Source organism: Ursus arctos, unplaced genomic scaffold (assembly GCF_023065955.2).
Source record: "Ursus arctos isolate Adak ecotype North America unplaced genomic scaffold, UrsArc2.0 scaffold_17, whole genome shotgun sequence".
In the NCBI taxonomy this organism is placed as follows: domain Eukaryota; kingdom Metazoa; phylum Chordata; class Mammalia; order Carnivora; family Ursidae; genus Ursus; species Ursus arctos.
This window is the reverse complement of record NW_026622841.1, coordinates 14,153,655-14,171,707: the sequence shown is the minus strand read 5'-3', so window position 1 is coordinate 14,171,707 and position 18,053 is coordinate 14,153,655. Positions and strand designations below refer to the sequence as shown.

Below are 18,053 nucleotides of genomic sequence, written 5' to 3'. Positions count from 1 at the left end.
CCAGGCAGCCCGGGGAGCCGTCCTGCAGAGCCCCCTCTGTCATCCCCTCTCCTCAGAGCTGCCTCCGTGGCGCAGTAGTCCCCCCAAAAACAATCCAAGTTGTTTAATTAAAAGATTACCAGCTCCTTATTTCCTAAGGGAAACAGAACGGTAAGTGTCCCCGCTGTAGTGTAAATAATGGATCCCAGGCTCCCCTCCTGCGTCCTGGTGAGGGAAATTGCTCTTAGATGGGCTGTCAGCCTCTCCATTCCAGTACTTCGGGCTGAGACTCCCACATAGGTGCTATTAAAATTGATTTCTGGCAAGTGCTATTGGTGGTATTTATTTAAAAGAAGACAACTATTTAAATGGAGTTAAAACAAACAGTCTTTCACTCTCTGAGCCCCAACCTACAACCTTTGGCTCAACCTTCCCTGAGTTTTGTTTGGATTTTTAAAAATTGACAACACCCTCTAATAAATTCCCTCCTTCTGTACCAACTGGTCTCAACCGGCACTGGAAATGCTGAAATGCCAAAGAGAAGGTTGAAGCTGTCTGGGTGGCAGCTCGCTGAGAAAAATTAACCTCCCCTGGTTTCCTCCCCGGGTTTGAGACTGATCGAGGTCACCTTTTAAAGAACAACCTGTCCACTCTGACCACCTGCAAATGGGGGTGGTTCCTACCAGCGCTTCTTGTTACTACCCGTGGCAGCAGCACCCCGGGGCCTGGGTGTTCTGCTGGCCCAGGGAGGGTTGATGAAGGTAAGGTTGCACCCTGAACTTCAGTGTCAGAGAATGTGACCTCTCGAAGGGACCCTGGAGAAGATGAATTCCTGCACTTTCCTGAAGGGAAGCTGAGGCCCAAAGCCCCAGAGCTGGCGGACTGTGGGACGGGGAGCCACGTGGTTGCTGCTTCTTGCCAACGCTTCTCTTGACCACGGAGACTTACCCAGCCCATCTCCCCAGCTTGGATTTCTCTGCGGGCTGACGGGGTGGGTGGGTGGGGGGACGAAGGGGCCAGTGGGAAAAGAGGCCTGATGGTTAAGGAAGACAAACCAGTCTTCTAAATAGCAGCCAATACTGTAGAGGAGGAGAAGGCAGGACCAGAAATGACGTGGGTTTAAAAATGGGTTTTCTCTGCCTTTCCTTTCTATTTTTCTTTTTGAATTTACTGTGCAAAGGTTTGAGTTAATTATGCACCTCAGTTCATGGCACAAGATCATCTTTGTCTTCTCAATGGCCCTCTGTTGCTTTGTTTTTAATTCTCTTTATCTCCAAACTCCAGTCACTTCCGCTGATAGGCAACCATTCTAATCCGTTTATTGGGTATCTTTTTATTTGCATGTGTTCTTGCAAGATGGTATTCTTTTGTGATATACATGAATATATGGATAGATAGATCTCTAAATGATATACATGAGCTTTTAATTTCATTTTGAAACAATTATAGACACACGAGACATAATAAGAGAAGTAGTACAGAGGCACCTGGGTGGCTCAGTCAGTTAAGCGTCTGACTCTTGGTTTTGTTTCAGGTCATGATGTCAGGGTTGTGAGATTGAGCCCCGTGACAGGCTCCAGCTCAGCATGGAGTCTGCTTGAGGTTCTTTCCCCCTCCCTCTCCATCTGGTCCTCCCCCACCCCACCATGCTCTCTCTCTTTCTAAAACAAACAAACAAATAAATAAAATCTTTAAAAAAAAAATAGTACAGAGAGGCACATGAAAAGATGTTCAACATCATTGCTCATTAGAGAAATATCAAAACCACAAAGAGATACCATTTCACACCCAGCAGGATGGCTATTATTTAAAACAGACAAAAGACCAAACCAAACCAAAACAAACAAGCATTGGCAAAGATGTAGAGAAATTGGAAAGCTTCTGTATTGCTGGTAGGGGAATAAAATGCTACAGCTGCACTGGAAAATGGTTTGGTACTTCCTCAGAAAACTCAACATAAAATTACTATATGACCAAGCGGCTTCACTCCCAGGTCTATACCCGAAAGAATTGAAAGCAGGGACTCAGATACTTGTAAACCAATGTTCAGAACGTTATTCACTATAGCCAAAAAGTGGAAACAGCCCAAGTGTCCATCAACAGATGAATATGGATTTTTTTAAAATGCGGTATATGCCTATAGTGGAATATTGTTAAACTGTAAAAAGGAAGGAAATTTTGATCCATGCTATAACATGGGTGAATGCTGAAGATGTTTACTAAGTGAAGTAAATCAAACACAAAGAACAAATATATGATTCCACTTAAATTAGGCGCTTAGAGTAGTCTAATTCATAGACACAGAAAGTGGAAGAGTGGTTAACAGGGACTGGGGGGTGGGGGGATGGAGAGTTATTATTGAATGGGTATGAAGAGTCAGTTTGGGATGATGAAACCGTTCTGAGAAGGACAGTGGTGATGATTGTACAGCAATGTGAATGTACTTGATACCCCTGAACTGTACGCTGCAAATTGATCAAAATAGCAAATTGTACTTACTTTTACATTTTATCACGCACACTAGATAACATCTAAAAAAATAGTAGCGATTGGTGCCTGGATGACTCACTCAGTTAAGCAGCCTGCTGTTGATTTCAGCTCAGGTCATGATCTCAGGGTCCTGGGAGGGAGGCCCACATTGGGAGGGGAGCCTGCTTAAGATTCTCTCTCTCTCCCTCTGCTCCTCCCTCCCCCAAATTAAAAAACATAAATAAAAATAAAAATAAATAGTAGTAGAGGGGTCCCATGTAAGCTTCTCCCAATGGTGACATCTTACCTGACTATCATGCATTCTCAAAACCCAGATATTGACATTACCATCAAACAACTAACTGGACAACAGATCTTAGGCCAATGTTACCAGTTTTTGCATGGAGTGTTTTTTCTTTTTTTTAATGTCTTGATGTATGGTTCTATGACATTTTATCATAGCTTTTTATACTTAACACCATAATCAAAAGGTATGTATATACTTTTGATTTCTCTAAAAATTATGGTATTTTATTTCTCATTTTGCTTCTTACTTTTTGTTGTTGCTGTTGTTAACTAACACTACACGCTTATGATTTATCCATGTTCTTATGTTCTTGGTTCTGTATCTGAGCCATTGCTTCTAATTTGAATGATACCCTATATTATGTATCTATCACATTTTACTCTCATTTCTCCCAGTGGACATCCACGTGGCCTCCAATTCTCCACCACCAAAAATAAGATTACAGTAAACATCTTTAGGTTTGTCCCACTATGGTGTTATGTGGGAATTTCTCTGGGATATACTCCTAGAAGCCAAACTGCTGGGATTTTTTTTTTTTTAAGTAGGCTCCACACTAATCATATAGGCATTTTATCACCTCACATCATTACCCGAAGAAGAAGGGCAAGTACAGTACAATAAGATATTTTGAGAGAGAAAGAGACCACATTCGCATACCTCTTATTACAATTTATTAGTTGTTGTATTTTATTATTAGTTAGTGTATATCGTTCACTGTGCCTAATTTATAAATTAAATTTTATCATAGGTATTATGTATGGGAAAAACATGGTGTATATAGGGTTTGAGACTATCTATGGTTTCAGGAATCTGCTAGGAGTTTTGGAAGGTCTTCCCACCACTGTATTCCTTTGTCTTCACTTTTCAGACAACAGTTGGGATTACCAACTTTCTAATGTTTACAAGTCTGATAAGAGGAACGTGTTTGTTTTAATTTCCATTTCTCTGATTGCTAATGGTTTTGATAATCTCTTTGTAAGATCAGCTAATTTTATTTTTTAAAGATTTATTTATTTGAGAGAGAGAGAGAGAGAGCACAAGCAGGGGGAGGGGCAGAGAGAAAGAGAGAATTGAAGCCGATTCTCCACTGTCCACAGACCCTGACGTGGGGCTTGATCTCAGGACCCTAAGATCATGACCTGAGCAGAAATCAAGAGTTGGGTATTTAACCAACTGAGCCACTCAGGCACCCCTTCATAAGCTTATTAGCTTTTTAAAACTGCTCCTCTGTGTCATGGACTAAACCGTCCTAATCCCCAGTACCTCAGATTATGACCTTATTTGAAGACAGGATCATTGCAGCTATAACCAAGTTAAGATGAGGTCATCGGAGTGGGCTCTACTCCAGTATGACTGGTGTCCTTATGGGAAGGGGAACTTTGCACACAAACATGGATATGCACACAGGGTAGACTGTGGGGAAAGACACAGGGAAAATGCCATATGAAGATCAGAGCTGTGCTGCCAGAAACCAACCAATGTCTGGGGAAACCACACCTGCAGAAGGCAAGGAAGAATCCTTCCTTTGCAGGGGCCAGAGTATTGCTTAGCTGAAACCTTCCCTTCAGACTTTTGGCCTCCTGGACTGTGAGAAAATACATTGCTGTTGTTCTAAGCCTCCAGTTTGTGGCATTTTGTTATAGAAGCTCTAGGAAACTAAATACACGCTGTGAATTGCCGGTGCATAGCATTTGCCCATTTTCCAGGGGGATCCCGCTTCTCCTATGAATGTGCGGACGCTGCTCGTGGGCTCCAGACTCCCCTTCGTTGTTTGCTCTTCTCCTTCTCTCCATCAGCCCCACTGCTCCCCTGGGCTGCTTTGAGAACAACATTTCAAGAAGGGAAGAACAATCTAGGCAATGAGAGGTGAGAGGGAATGAGGGAGCAGGGGCATTTTGAGACAGAGGTGGCTTTGTGATGCCTCCAAACAGAAGTGGGAAGGCAGTCCTGGATTGGAGGAGAATCAGCCTGAAGACAGTGAGAATCCCCTGTGGTTCCCTAGTTGCCTAGAACACTTTATTTCCAAACGTCTCATACCCACCTGTAACCAAGACCCGTGAGTGCGTGTCAGCTGCATCCCCAAGCCATTTGGGGACCAGGCTCACAGGTGCTTCAGGCCACCCAGGGCCCCCCTCCAATGAAGCCGGCAGTTTGCCTCATGCCCACACACAGGGGTCTAGCAGTATTGGGCCCCAGGGAACAAGTCATGCAGCAGGCCAAGTTAGGTCTTCTTTTAAAAAAAATTTTTTTTTTTTTTTTGAGAGAGAGAAAGAGAGCACATGCATGGGGTGGGGAGGCAGATGCAGGAGGGGAGATAATCCAAGTAGACTCCATGCTGAGACTCCCAGCACCCCAAGATCACAACCTGAGCCAAAACCGACCATACCACCTGGGTGTCCCCTTGTTAGGTCTTCTGTACTCCATCTTCTGATTTGGTTTCCCGAACCCTTCAGAATATCCAAGGAGGAAGGCCATGAAATATCCAAAAGCTGTTTGCTTTTTAAAAGACACTTTCATTGCCAGAGATGAACGCTGTTGAGCAGAAAGGCTGAGGCTGTTTAGAAGAAGGCGGCTCCAGCAGGTGTGGGTTGGACTAGGGCTAGAAGCAGGTGCCGCTGAGTTAGATTCTGCCCAGGATGTGGTTCTAAGACAGGCCAGTTTCATCCATCATTGATTTTTACTTCCCTAAACTGTGCCATCTCCTTACTTCTCATGGTACCTTTCCCAAGAGGCCTCTCGAACTTCTCCATGAGTCCCCAAACACACGGCACCCGGATTTCCAGTGCTTGAGAATACTCCCTAAAGAACACCCCCCTCCCCCGTCCGCTTCGGATGTGGCATGGAGATGACCACATAGAGGGTCCTATGCACAAGCAGCTCAACATTTACTCCCACTGAGAAAAGCAAGAAGATTCCATCTATACACCTTTTGCACATGAAGATTTTAATTTTTTCTTTTTCTTTCTTTTCTTTCTTTCTTTCTTTCTTTCTTTCTTTGCATTGCTCTCTCTTGAAAAAGATCCAGTGACATAACCGGGAATACTTACAGAGCTCTTGCAAGTTTGGAGAACTCAATTTAGTGTAAGTGTTTTGGTGAAGAACCGTCCCTTTAAAGGATGCCATTCGTCAGTTTAACAAATGAGCATTGCCTGTACTTCAAGGCACTTGGCGGCTGTATTTTTTAATAAAATATTGCTGATGAACCAAACTGACTCACCCCTATTTATATGAAATTTAAGGTTCTGTATTAGGTTTAATAGTCTTGGGGTGGGAACTCCACTGCAAGACATAAAATTTAGAAGCCATAAAAGAAAATGTGCAGATGTGAATGTATAATAACAATTTTTAAAAAAAGATTTTGCCTGGCAACAACAAAAAAGAGGCAAACAAAAGCAAATTAAAAGACAAGAGGTAGACCGGGAGGAGACAGCGTGTGCAGCATGCATAAGGTATCAGGTCAACAGCCACACTATTCAAAGAGCTTCTACAAACCTGAAGAAAAGACCAAAAAAAGGGCGGGAGGAAGGTGAGGGATAAGAACAGGGAATTTATAAAAGAAATACAAATAGCAAAAGGATTTGTGAAACGATATGCAAGTTGCTAAAGAAATAAAAATCTAAAGTATAGCACTTTCCTCCTTATATTGAGAGAAAAAAGTTTCGCTGTGTGGGGGAAACTGAACTTTTATATACTGGTAGTAGACAAATAAATTGGTATTTTTTTGGAAGGCATTTTTGTAGTGCCTCTTAAACTTTAACATATAGGTACCTAGGAATTTAGAAGCCCATATCTAGATATGTATTCTACGATAATGCTTACGCATGTATACACCAATACATTTACAAGGGGAATAATAAAAAAAAATATGGTACATTCATTCAACAAATACCACATACCCCTCAAGAGGAATAGAGTGTCACCACAAATACTGAAACTGAGGGGGCGCCTGGGCTCGGACGGTTGAGTCTGACTTTGGCTCAGGTCACAATCTCAGGGTCCTGGGATTGAGCCCCACATCAGGCTCCAAGCTCAGTGGCGAATCTGTTTGTCCCTCTCCCTCGGCCCCTCCCCCCGCTTGTGTGCACATGCTCTCTCTCAAATAAATAAATAAATAAAATCTTTAAAAAAATAAAAATAAATAAATACTGATCTGAAAGATGTCTGTGATACTTTGTTACAGGGAAGAATCAAATTGCAGAATAAGAGCTACATATGTAATGTATTCCCCGGATCCCGTTCCGGGGCTGACATCATGAGGGGGTTGGATAAATGCTTTGTTGGAGACGACGGGCTTCATACTTTCCCGCTCTATGCAGCTGCAAGGTTAATGTGGCTTTTCTCATGGTGCAAGCTCAGTCTTTAGTCTACTCTCAGAACCCAGCTGCAAAACAGTTTGTGGAAAGCAAAAGTATAAGGGGGCAGAAACTCCCCCCCCAAGTCTGGTCTGGCTTCTCCTGACTACAGCTGCCACAGCGGCCACCGGCCTGTCCCAGACTGCCGACTCTCACCTCGGTTCACCAGGAAGAGCCCAGAACTGAAAGACGGAGGGGTAAGGTTGGTGCGGGGCAGAGAGGGGGCACTCGAGGGGGCATCAAGAGAGGCGAAGCATGGGACGTGAAAGCGTGAGGAATTTCCCGAAAGCCATCAGGAAGAAACACACAAGATGAGACATTTGCACATAGAACAAGATTCACAAAGGCCGGATGACTTGGCCTCGCCTTGCAACTGCTTCTGCCCTGGCCACAAAGCCCTCTTTGAAGATGACCACGAACACACAAATCTTTCGTAAGGGAGAGCGGCAAACATGAATAAAAGAAACTCCTTGAAATAAATCTCCAACTGGATTTGCAAGCTTTGGCTCACAAGCACGCACCGAGAGGCGGCTTTCAGATGGGCATCTGATATCCCAATGACTTGCCTCCCTCTTCGATGTGGGGGCTTATTATCAAAAGCTAGTGTTTGTCCAAGTCTTACTACGTGCCATTATTCTAAGCTCTCTGTGTATGTTAACTCTTTTCATCTCCCCCCCCATATCGGTAAGGTAGGAGCCCCATTCTATAGTTGTCCGCGTGGTTACGTAATAGTCCGAGATCTTTCAGTTACACCCCCCAGACACCCACCCTATTACCTCCCCTGCTCAGAAGCCCCAAACTCCTTTCCCTTCAGCCTTTTTTTTTTTTTTATTTGCAGGCCCAAGATGTTGAACTTCAGATGGCAGAACAGAAAAGAGTTTTTCCTCCCCTACGCATCTGAGCTGGGACATGATGGGTACCCAGGAGCTAGCCCAGCTGCAGTGGATGGGAAGGAGAGGCAAGCAGAAGGAGCGCAAGAAAAGGCCCAGAAGTCAGCGGGGTGTTAAAAGGTATTGAAAGAAATTGTGCTCACCTATCGGCTGAGGAGGACAGTGTAGGTGACAGAGATGAGGTCAGGGCCCAGCTCACCGCCTATCTTCAAGGCCCAGCTTTTAGACCGCCCAGCTTGGGGGTCTAAGGTAGTGCAAAGTCTTCAAGGAGTTTTAAGTGGAAATGGACAGGCTGGGATTTCAGTTTGGGGAGCAATAGTGTGGGGGGCAGGATGGAGGCACCAGGCAGGAGACAGGGTATCAGTTAGGGGGCTGTTGCGGTTATCCGCATGAAAAATGTCAGTGAGCCGACCTGGAAGGCCAGCGGTGGGTTGCAGGGAAAGAGACAAATTAGAGGCATTTAAAAAGAGAGCGCCGAGTGCATAAAATGAAGGACGAGTAGCTGTGAGTGAGAAAAAGAAGATGTTAAGAGACAATTTTGAAAGAAAAAAAAGGTAAAATCATGACTCATAAGGATATAAGATGAACACATGTTAAAGATTTTATTTTACCCATAAAGAAGAAACCAGGCAGATGTTATAAGTGGTTCCAGGGAGAAATTGAAAAATAGACACATTTATAGATGAGGAATATTGAAATGAATGTCCAAATGGAGGCGAAACCAGTGAAGAGAATTCAGCCGACCTCTACAAGATAGAACCGAATCTGCACATCTACGGCTAAGGATTATTCTGCAATCTATCAGTTACCCCATGCAACTGGAATACTCAGAGCTGGGTCCTCTAGACAATGCACGTTTCCATGGAAGCATGAATTCTTCCCTGCAGCAGGATGACGCCATGATGTCTGACTTGGACACCCAGGCAGGTGGTCGTGGCATGTGCTCTACAGGGAATCTATATCCCAGAGAAGAGGTTGTGAGAACGGAAGGAAGAAAGGATGACCAATGGACTTGATCACCCTTCAGGGACTAACACTCACACCTGATGGCAGACACCTGAAAGATACTAAGGAGACACTGTTCAAAGGAGGGGAGGGATACCAGTGGACAGGCATAAAGGACTACACGACTAAGGCTAGTAGTGGTCGTCCTGTTTTGATTTCAAGGATAAAGTACCCGGGGCTCAGTGGCTTTAGATTTTGGGGGAGGCATTGGGCTGGAAGAGCCTCTCCTGCTCTCCACCACAGTTGACCTTTATGAGCACCATTTTACAGAAGGTTCTGGATAAGTGCTATAGTGTATTCCAAACAGATCTTGATGAGAAGAACTTCTAGTGTGGCTGTTTCAAATTTGGAACGCATTTTTCTACTGGAAAGAATGTCACCCGCATGACCACTTTCCAACCCAACAAGTATGCTCTGTTTGAAGACTCCTCAGTACAGGGCTGGCTTTCCAAACCAAAAGTGGAAAATGTGAAGTGCAGAGGATTGTCTTTAATTTGTCAATTTATGGCAAAGACATATAAAAATTATTTTTAAAAATTAAGTCGGTTTTATGACTTCCATGTATTGAAAGCAATAAAGTTGACTATAGCTCGGAGCTACCCCGGGCATTTTAGATCCTATGGTTAGAGGCAGGGGTAGTTTTAATAGCATATATTGGATTTGTTTGTTTGTTTTTTTACTAAGTAAAACAATGTGGTGTACTAGTAATAATTAAATAGAACCAGAAAACAGGAAGACGAAACGAGAGTAGCAGTTGTTTGTGCGGCTTCTGGAAGGAATTCTATGTTTTTCGGCCTCTGCTCCTCTCCGTTCCTCATAGCAAGTGACATCAGGCCCTTACAAACAGGCCCATCCCTCCCCATCTAGGAGGCTCTTCAATAGAGGTTGTCTGGATGCTTCTAGCTGTCCGTGGTAGGTTCTGGGTCCTGACCCCTGCTACAGAGACCTAGCTATGGGAGGGGTTGGGGTTCAAGGTCTATAAACAAGATCTGCCTTGCTCTGGCCAGTCCCCTTCCCTGTGCCCTCACCCAGAGATTAGGACCCTGCTCCCTCCTGAAGCTCCCCTCTGAGGTCAGCTGCCCGTCTGGCCGGACTTTGAACACTGCCTCCACCACTCTCTGCAGCCGTGTTCTGCTTGCTTATTGGAACATCCTGACCTCCAGGGTCAGGCCTACCCACTCACCCCATGCTGAGAGCCACAGGACTCCGGCCTGCACTTGAATCCTTCCGAAGCTCTGCCTTGGACTCCACACCAAACCTCAGCCCAACACCAGCTGCGGGTGGCTGCCGAGCAGCAACATGGCCATGGCGGCCAAGTCCCATGCTTGGCTCCGTCCGGCCTACTTGTTGGTCCACACATCTCTGGGTCACGTCTGTCTTCACTCCGAAAATCTAGTTAATGCTGGGTCATAGCACTGTTTAAATGTATATCAAAATTGAAATCTGTCCTTTCTTCACAGATTCATTTACCACGGAAAACATCAAGGGGCACGGAGAGCCTTTGGCTCAAGCTGGCTTATTCTTCACTCAGTCATCCCTTTGGACAAGCTGAAATTTCAGTCTGCAGAAATTGTCTTAGACTGCGCTCTGCCCTCCTGCTTTCACTCTGAAGATCCACGATGTCTAATGTCAACAACATTGCTGAGCTTTACTTTCCATAGTTTGTGTCATACAGAAGATGTACTGTTTAGTTTTATAAAAATACTTTTAGATCACATATTCATCCTTCTTCTCCCCAACATTGGAAATCCCTATCCCACACACACGGACATGTGCGTGCTTATTGATTAACTTAGACTGGCAGGTGGAGTCCAGCTCCCCTTGATCTTCCTTTCCATAATAATACCAGAGACAGTTATTGATCACTTCCCATGTGCCAGGTACTGTTCTAAGGGCCTTGTATGCACTCTCAGTCCATCCTCCTCAGTCTCATGAAATAGATCCTCTGATGAGCCCTAACTGTTGCGTGAGAAATCAGAGGCTAAGGGAGGTAAGCAATTTGCCAAGCCTCACAGTTAATGTAGGGGTGGGGGGCAGAGCAAGATGGGAATTGAAGTCGGGTGCCTGTGGGTATTTTAAATCTCAGCATCATCACTGCACCCCCGACCCCTGGGATGGCAGCAGGAATAGAGAGGGTCCTCAACACATGCTTATCGAGTGAATGAATGCCTAACTCCTCCTTCCTTAGGATTCAACACCAACTAGCGCAGATGATGCATCTGTTTTGTACCAGCCACTGTGCTTTGACGTGAAGAAGCTGTTAATGGTTCATCTAAGATAATATCCATAATTAGAAATTAGAAAACAATCATCATATGGCAGAACCAAGTCTAGAATAGACTTTTTTTTTTTTTTAAATAGAACTGCCGTGATGAGTCAATTGTCCTTTTTGGCTTGGAAAGGGAATGATAAAGATGAAGTTGGAGAAAAGGGTTTGTTTTTTAATATAACGGAGGAAAACTGAAAAAGAAAAGAAAATCAAAGAGGATGTGTAGCAGCCCACAGGATGTTACAGATACAAGTCTAAATTAAATTCAGGTGGGGTGCCAAAGAGGAAGTCCCTGTTTCCTCTTCTGGTGGTTTAAAATATCCCTCCCCTTGCCAAAGCTCATGGGGATCCTAAATCACACCTGAGAGTGGCCACTGGAGAGAGAACCTCAGGCAACGGTCAAGAGCTCTGGCTCTGGGAGCAGCCCCGCCGGGCTTCAGATTTCATCTCCGCCCACTCACAGCCTATTTGACTTTGACGAAGGACAATGACACCCACCCTGCGAGATTAGGTCTAACACTAAACGTAGTTTCTTGGCATTCAGTACATAGTAGCTATTATACTTGTTATTAATTATGACTACTTACTAATAAAATATACAGTGACATTTTAAAAGCATTTTGGAGAGAAACAAAGCCTCCCGTGGAGGTCAATTGACAAAGACCCATTATTCAAAGTGCACATGACATATTTGCAGAAGCAGAGAAAGGAGTCACTCCTGAGAGTCCTAAAACCAAGAAATGAATATTCCTACCCAGATGTCCTGGGGCAAGACAATATGGTGCAACCAATCAAATAGACAAAAATATCCCCAGATCTGGAGGAGAAGCAAATTCCAGGCCAGAACCATTTCCTTGTTGACACTAATTCAGAGTTCAAGCCAGTTTCCTCAGTAAAGAGGAATTGATATTTTTAAGAGAACTCATTTTATATCTCTAATAGTTCCTCACATGTAACACCTGTGAATGATCACTATTACAGTCTGTGGTTTCAGCCACTTTCAAATTATTACATTGTTTTTTGTAAGATCTGGACTTAAAAAAAAATAAAGACCTGGAGTTTAAATATCCCTGCAGGTATTCATTCTCTCAGAGATACCTCCTGTGGAGTTGCCTAGCCTCCCCCAGTCCAGGTCCTACAGCAGAGGGGAAAAACTAACTCAGCTTATTTCTGATTCGGAGTGAGACAAGTTGCACGGTGTTGGGGTGGAAAAATTTTCCCTTCTTCCCTTCTAGGTTCTTTGCCTGTTCAAACAATTAGAATGATATAAGACAGATTAACAGGAGAAGAACAAATTTAATCAGGTACAATCAGGACACCTCTGTAGAGATATGTAGACTCAAGAGGCAGCCAGGTAATTGGCTTGAGCTGAGGGGAGGGAGAGGGGTTGGGGATACAAAGGGGAGGAAGGCCATTCACTGGAAGGGAGAGAAGTTTGAAAAACAAAGATGGCCCAATTAGGTCTGTAAATTTCTTCAGTAGGAGAGGAATCTCTGCTAATACTCTCTTCCTAGTACAGGCTCCCTTTTCAGTGTAAATTCAGGCAGTCCAGGGGGTGGTAAACAGTTTTTCCTTAACCTGCTGGATTTTGATTGCCCTTAGCTCAAAATAATTCTCATGCTACAGTGGCATATTTTGGGGAGACTTGTTCTGAACCCTTTCAATAGTCCTAGGAGAAAGGTCACCTAAGGTGAAATTCACTAAGCAGTCAGGACAAAAATCAGAGGGAAAAAAGTCATTTTTTAATACCTCCTTCTCTGTGATTCCCATATTTAATTCATCAGCAGGTCCTGTCAATTCTCCCCTCAAGACAATGTGAATCCCTCATCCTCCTTCCTCCCTTGCTCCATTTTTATGGCAAACACCTCTCCCCCTTGGTTCCTTCAAACCAATTCTCCATTCCACAGCTAGAACGATCCCTTTAAACCTGAACTCATCTCACCAACCTGCACTTCCTTTCACTGTACGATTAGCAAACCCCTGGAGTCCTCCCATGGCTGCGTGGCTCACGCTCACTCCTATCCCTCACCCTGGATTCCTTCCAGTTTGTCAAACAGGTCACTCTCTGAGCGCCTTCATACAGCCTGTTCCCTCTCCCTGGAATTCATTTTTCCTAGTTTCTAGGTCCAACCTAGTCTCAGGTCTTAGCTCCAAAGTCACATCTTTAGGAAGGCTGTTCCCAACCAGCCCAATTTAAATTAGGTCTCTCATTTCTTTCCTTAATATCATTTATCACAATTTGTAATTTGTGTGTGTGTGCACATGCACGAATGTGTATTATGTGTATATACACAACATATACATGCATATACGTTCTAGACCAACATTTTAAGTACTTGTCTCTGTGTTAAGACTAAATTCTCGGGAGGCAGGAACCATGCCCTGTGTTCACTACCATGCACCCAGCATCTCGCAGAATGTATATGACATGAAGGGAGTCACTAAATATGAGCTAAACAACTAGATAAATTCCTTGAAAGGGAGAAAGAAAGAGGCAGTGATGAGCAGTTCCTAGCATTAACTACCAAGATAATGATTCTCCTGGGAAAGGAGGCAATATTTAACCAGCTGTCAACAGATGCAGGAAATTTGAAAACAAAGTATTTTATTTAAAACACATTCTATGGGCTTTCTTTAACCATTCAGCATAGCACACACAATCAAGAACTCAAAAGAGCAATGAGATGAAGCAATGTCATCGCAATTCCCAGGTGTAGTCCCTTCTGTGTCCATTTCTTATACTTATAAACACAAAAGAGAGGATTTGATGGCCAGGACAAAGAAATTGGTGCTGGCAAACAGTTACATGCTGCTGATTTGTGTGTTTTCTGAGCTTTCTCACAAACAATAGGCTATTTTTGCCTGAACTTGTGAGCGCTAACCTAACACCCTAGATCTCACTGTTTTTATTTATTTTTTAAAGTATTTATTTTAAAGAGAGAGAGCGCGCACATGCACACATGCATGCACCTGGTGGGGAGGGGCAGAGGGAGAGAGAGAATCTCAAGCAGACTCCTGCTGAGCATGGAGCCCAATGCAGGGCTTGATCCCATAACCCTGAGATCACGACCTGAGCCAAAACTAAGAGTTGGACTTACTTAACCTACTGAGTGACCCAGGTGTCCCAGATATCACTGTTTTTAATGGTTGGCTTTGATGCTTATTTCCATTTTATCCCTTTTACTGATAGACTTGGAAGTTAGCGGCAGTAAGCACAGGCAATGTTTAGAATGCAGGATTCAGGCCCAAGAAGGTGGTAACAATGATTCCCTTCCCAGAAGAACCTTAGAAAAAAGAGAATTCTTTCCCAAACCCATGCCCATTGGTTCTATATTCCAGAAGCAATTAATTTTCTATGCTCCCACTGTGGGAAAATGTTTGGTCTCAAGGGAAACAAGCCAATTAAGCAGTTGCTTAAGGGTGAAACCAAAATAAGTTAGGAAATTTTAATGGTACCACTAATTGTTCCTCCTGAAATCTCACAAGGAGGACACTCAGATGGAAATTTGGCATATAGATACCATCAGTGGCCACCATGGAATGCAGTGACATACAGCCTGATGCAATTCAGCCGTCTGTGGTCGCGAAGGACTCTGCCCTCTGATAATGCTTTGGGGGACATAAGGTAGAAAATGTGGGGTGCCTGGGTGGCTCAGTCGTTAAGTGTCTGCCTTTGGCTCAGGGCGTGATCCCAGCGCTGTGGGATCGAGCCCTGCATCGGGCTCCTCCGCTAGGAGCCTGCTTCTTCCTCTCCCACTCCCCCTGCTTGTGTTCCCTCTCTCCCTGGCTCTCTCTCTCTCTGTCAAATAAATAAATAAAATCTTTTTTTTTTTTAAAAAAAGGTAGGAAATGTGTTGAGCTGTAGAGAGCACGTTAGGTATTAGGTAAGCTGGGAACACATGGGCTGTTAGACCCTGGTTATCCAAGTCCATGGTCTGCTGTCTCCTTCACGGTAATGGGATCTCACAAGGTAGAGGGCTTGGCCCACTTTTGCTTCATGGAACATTCTTGACCTGCTGGACTTCTCATTATCTTCACGGGTTTCTTGGAAGTCCAACCCTGCCCTGGCTCTGCAGGGGTGAGGATCACAGTGGTAGGATATGTTCAGAATGCAGTGGAATGAAAAGCTGTGCAACTTTCTAAAATGTTCCGATGAAATGGAAAAGAAAATTAAAAATTTAAGCCTCTTACAGTATAAATAGTGCCAAGCATGCCTTGCAATTTGGAGAGGCTTGCCCATTAAAAAAGAAGAAGAAGAAGAAGAAGAAAGAAAAGGAATCTAGAAAGCCGAGCGCATATGAAATGAAGTACAAAGAATACTGAGAATACTAAGGTGGAAGATAAGGGAGGCCATGATTCTGCTCCCAGTGTGTGGTGATCGGCTCATACTCTCACCCGGGGCCTCACTGTCCTCACTGCATTTAACGTCACCCACCCTCCCTTTCCCATGAAGTTGCTCTGAGTTCAAATCATGCCGATGACCCTAGAAGTCCCCTTGAAAAGTATGAAGGACTTCCGTAAATGCCTGATATTAGCCAATTAGCCCTACCTGAACTGGAGGGAAGGGGGAGAGTGCAATGTCCCAGGCCACTCCCGCCTGCCTCCGCTCCCAAGGCCTAATTTCTCACGGAGTAGGAAGGAAAACCATGACTCCTGTCTCGCCAGCCTGTTACAGCAATTCTTTCTTGCTGTAACCAATCTCTGATACCCACGCGGCATCATGCTTTCATCTTAATAAAGTAGGAGCACTCTCTCACCAGGGTACCTGCAGAAATCTTTGACGGCAGAGCTCAGGGTCCTCACTTTTCTGTAGCCCATTCAGAATTAAATGCTTCTCCCAGGGGCACCTGGGTGGCTCAGTCCGCTGAGTGTCCGACTTTTGATTTCTGCTCAGGTTCTGATCTCGAGGTTGTGGGATCGAGCCCTGCATCGGGCTCCCTGCTGGGTGTGGAGCCTGCCTAGGATTCTCCCTCTCCCTCTCTCTCTAATAAAACAAATAAAATTAAAAATAAATAAATGCTCTTCTGATGCAGCTCCACATCCTGGGGCCAAACATCTATTAGCATGTCGTCTGTGCATTTCTGTGTCCTGCTAGGCTGGGGGACCCTGGGGACCCAAGGCAATGTCTTCTTTGACTTCAGTTCCCTGAGATTGGCCAGCCCGCTGTCTGGCACATAGTGGGAACTTGATCACATTTTCCCCTAATTGAGCATAATTGTCCTTTTTTTTTCTTTTACACAATTCTTTTGAGTTCTAGGCATAACAGCTGAAAACAATATTTTGCTGTTCACAATTTGGAAAATTGGAAATTTGCCACTGAGGTGAGCAGAAATTTCCACGCGGTTATTTTTCTTCCTCGGCATTAGGAAAGCAGTGTTTCCTGACAAATACTATTCTCCTATGTGATGAAAGGATCGTAGAGCTGGAGCAGGAATGTTGGGGGACAAACAACATTTGTTATTGTGACTGTACACAAACCAAAAGGACTTTTTTGGCTTCTCTAACCCAGGTGGCTTTCCACGGCTCACTTCTTTAATGACTGTGCAACCAAAAACTGTAGTTCTCTTGTTGCTTAGCTTTTCCACGTGCATTCAATATTTACAGGATTTCAAAAATTCTTATTCATTTGAAAGTAATAAATTTTGATGAAAATATTGGTAACAGTGAAATTGTAGATTATGTGTAACATGATTTGCTTATTGCTTGTGAATGATAAGGTTTGGAAACACACATAGCCAACTATCAATTCAGTGGGAGGAGAAAAGGAAGACTACGGATAAATTTTGCTTTCTAATTTACTTACGTATTTTTTTCTGCTTAATATGAAAAACTAAAAGACTTAATACATGCTGGACACAGTTTGAAGTGTTGCACATGTATTGACTTTCTCTTTTAGGTTTTATTATTATCCCCCCATTTTATAAAGGAGAAAACTGAGGCACAAACAGGGTGGGAACTTGCCCAAAGTCACACATTAATAAATGGCAGAGCTATAACCTCACCATGTAGCCTGATTCCAGAATTCAAACAATCATTATGCTATATTGCTTCATATTCTCTACTAATCATAAAAGACTATGAAGAATTACTGAGTGCTAATAATTTGAATATTTTAGCTGAGCCATGTGACCTCAGTTGAGTCATTCAACTCCTCAGGACAATGTGGTATAGAATTTAACCTTGCCCCAAAAGAGACCTGGCCTTTGCCCTTGAGTTCTAGGAAGTAATTGCTATAGGAAATTTTTTGTTTAGAGTGGCAGCTGGCCATGCCAAAAGGACCAACGATGTGATTTAAGGTAGGCGCTTTATGTCACCACCTGGGCAATCAATCAATCATACCTATGTAATGGAGCCCCAGTAAAAACTCTGAAGCCCAAGGTTTGGATGAGCTTCCCTGGCTGGAAATTCTCCATGTGTATCATCACCCATCAACGCCAGGAGATTGATGTGTCCTGACTCCATGGGAAAAGAACAACAGAGGCTTTGCCTTTGGAACCCTTCTGAGCTCCACCCTGTCTCTTCCTTTGACTATTATATCTTATGTATATCCTTTCTCTGTAATAAGCCATAACCGTGAGTATATAGCTTTCAGTGAGTTCTGTGAGTCTCTCTAACAAACTATTGAATCTGAGAGTGGTTTGGGAGCCCCCGACCTTGCGGTTGATGCCAGAAGTGCAGGGTAGTCTTGTATGGAGACTGTCCTCTTTACTCGTGTCATTGCCCCTAGCTCTGTACAGTGCCTCAGTTTCCCCAGGGTCTCAGTAGAATTGTAAAGGCTGTTA

The 18,053-nt window shown here is 43.9% G+C and overlaps 1 long non-coding RNA gene across 1 annotated transcript; it reads left to right on the top strand.

Moving 5' to 3' along the window:
• Positions 1-532: 532 nt before the first annotated feature.
• Positions 533-5,949, top strand: LOC130543969 (uncharacterized). Its single transcript, XR_008959775.1, has 3 exons — positions 533-740; positions 4,462-4,621; positions 5,775-5,949. It is a non-coding gene; the product is annotated as an uncharacterized LOC130543969 (long non-coding RNA).
• Positions 5,950-18,053: the final 12,104 nt, after the last annotated feature.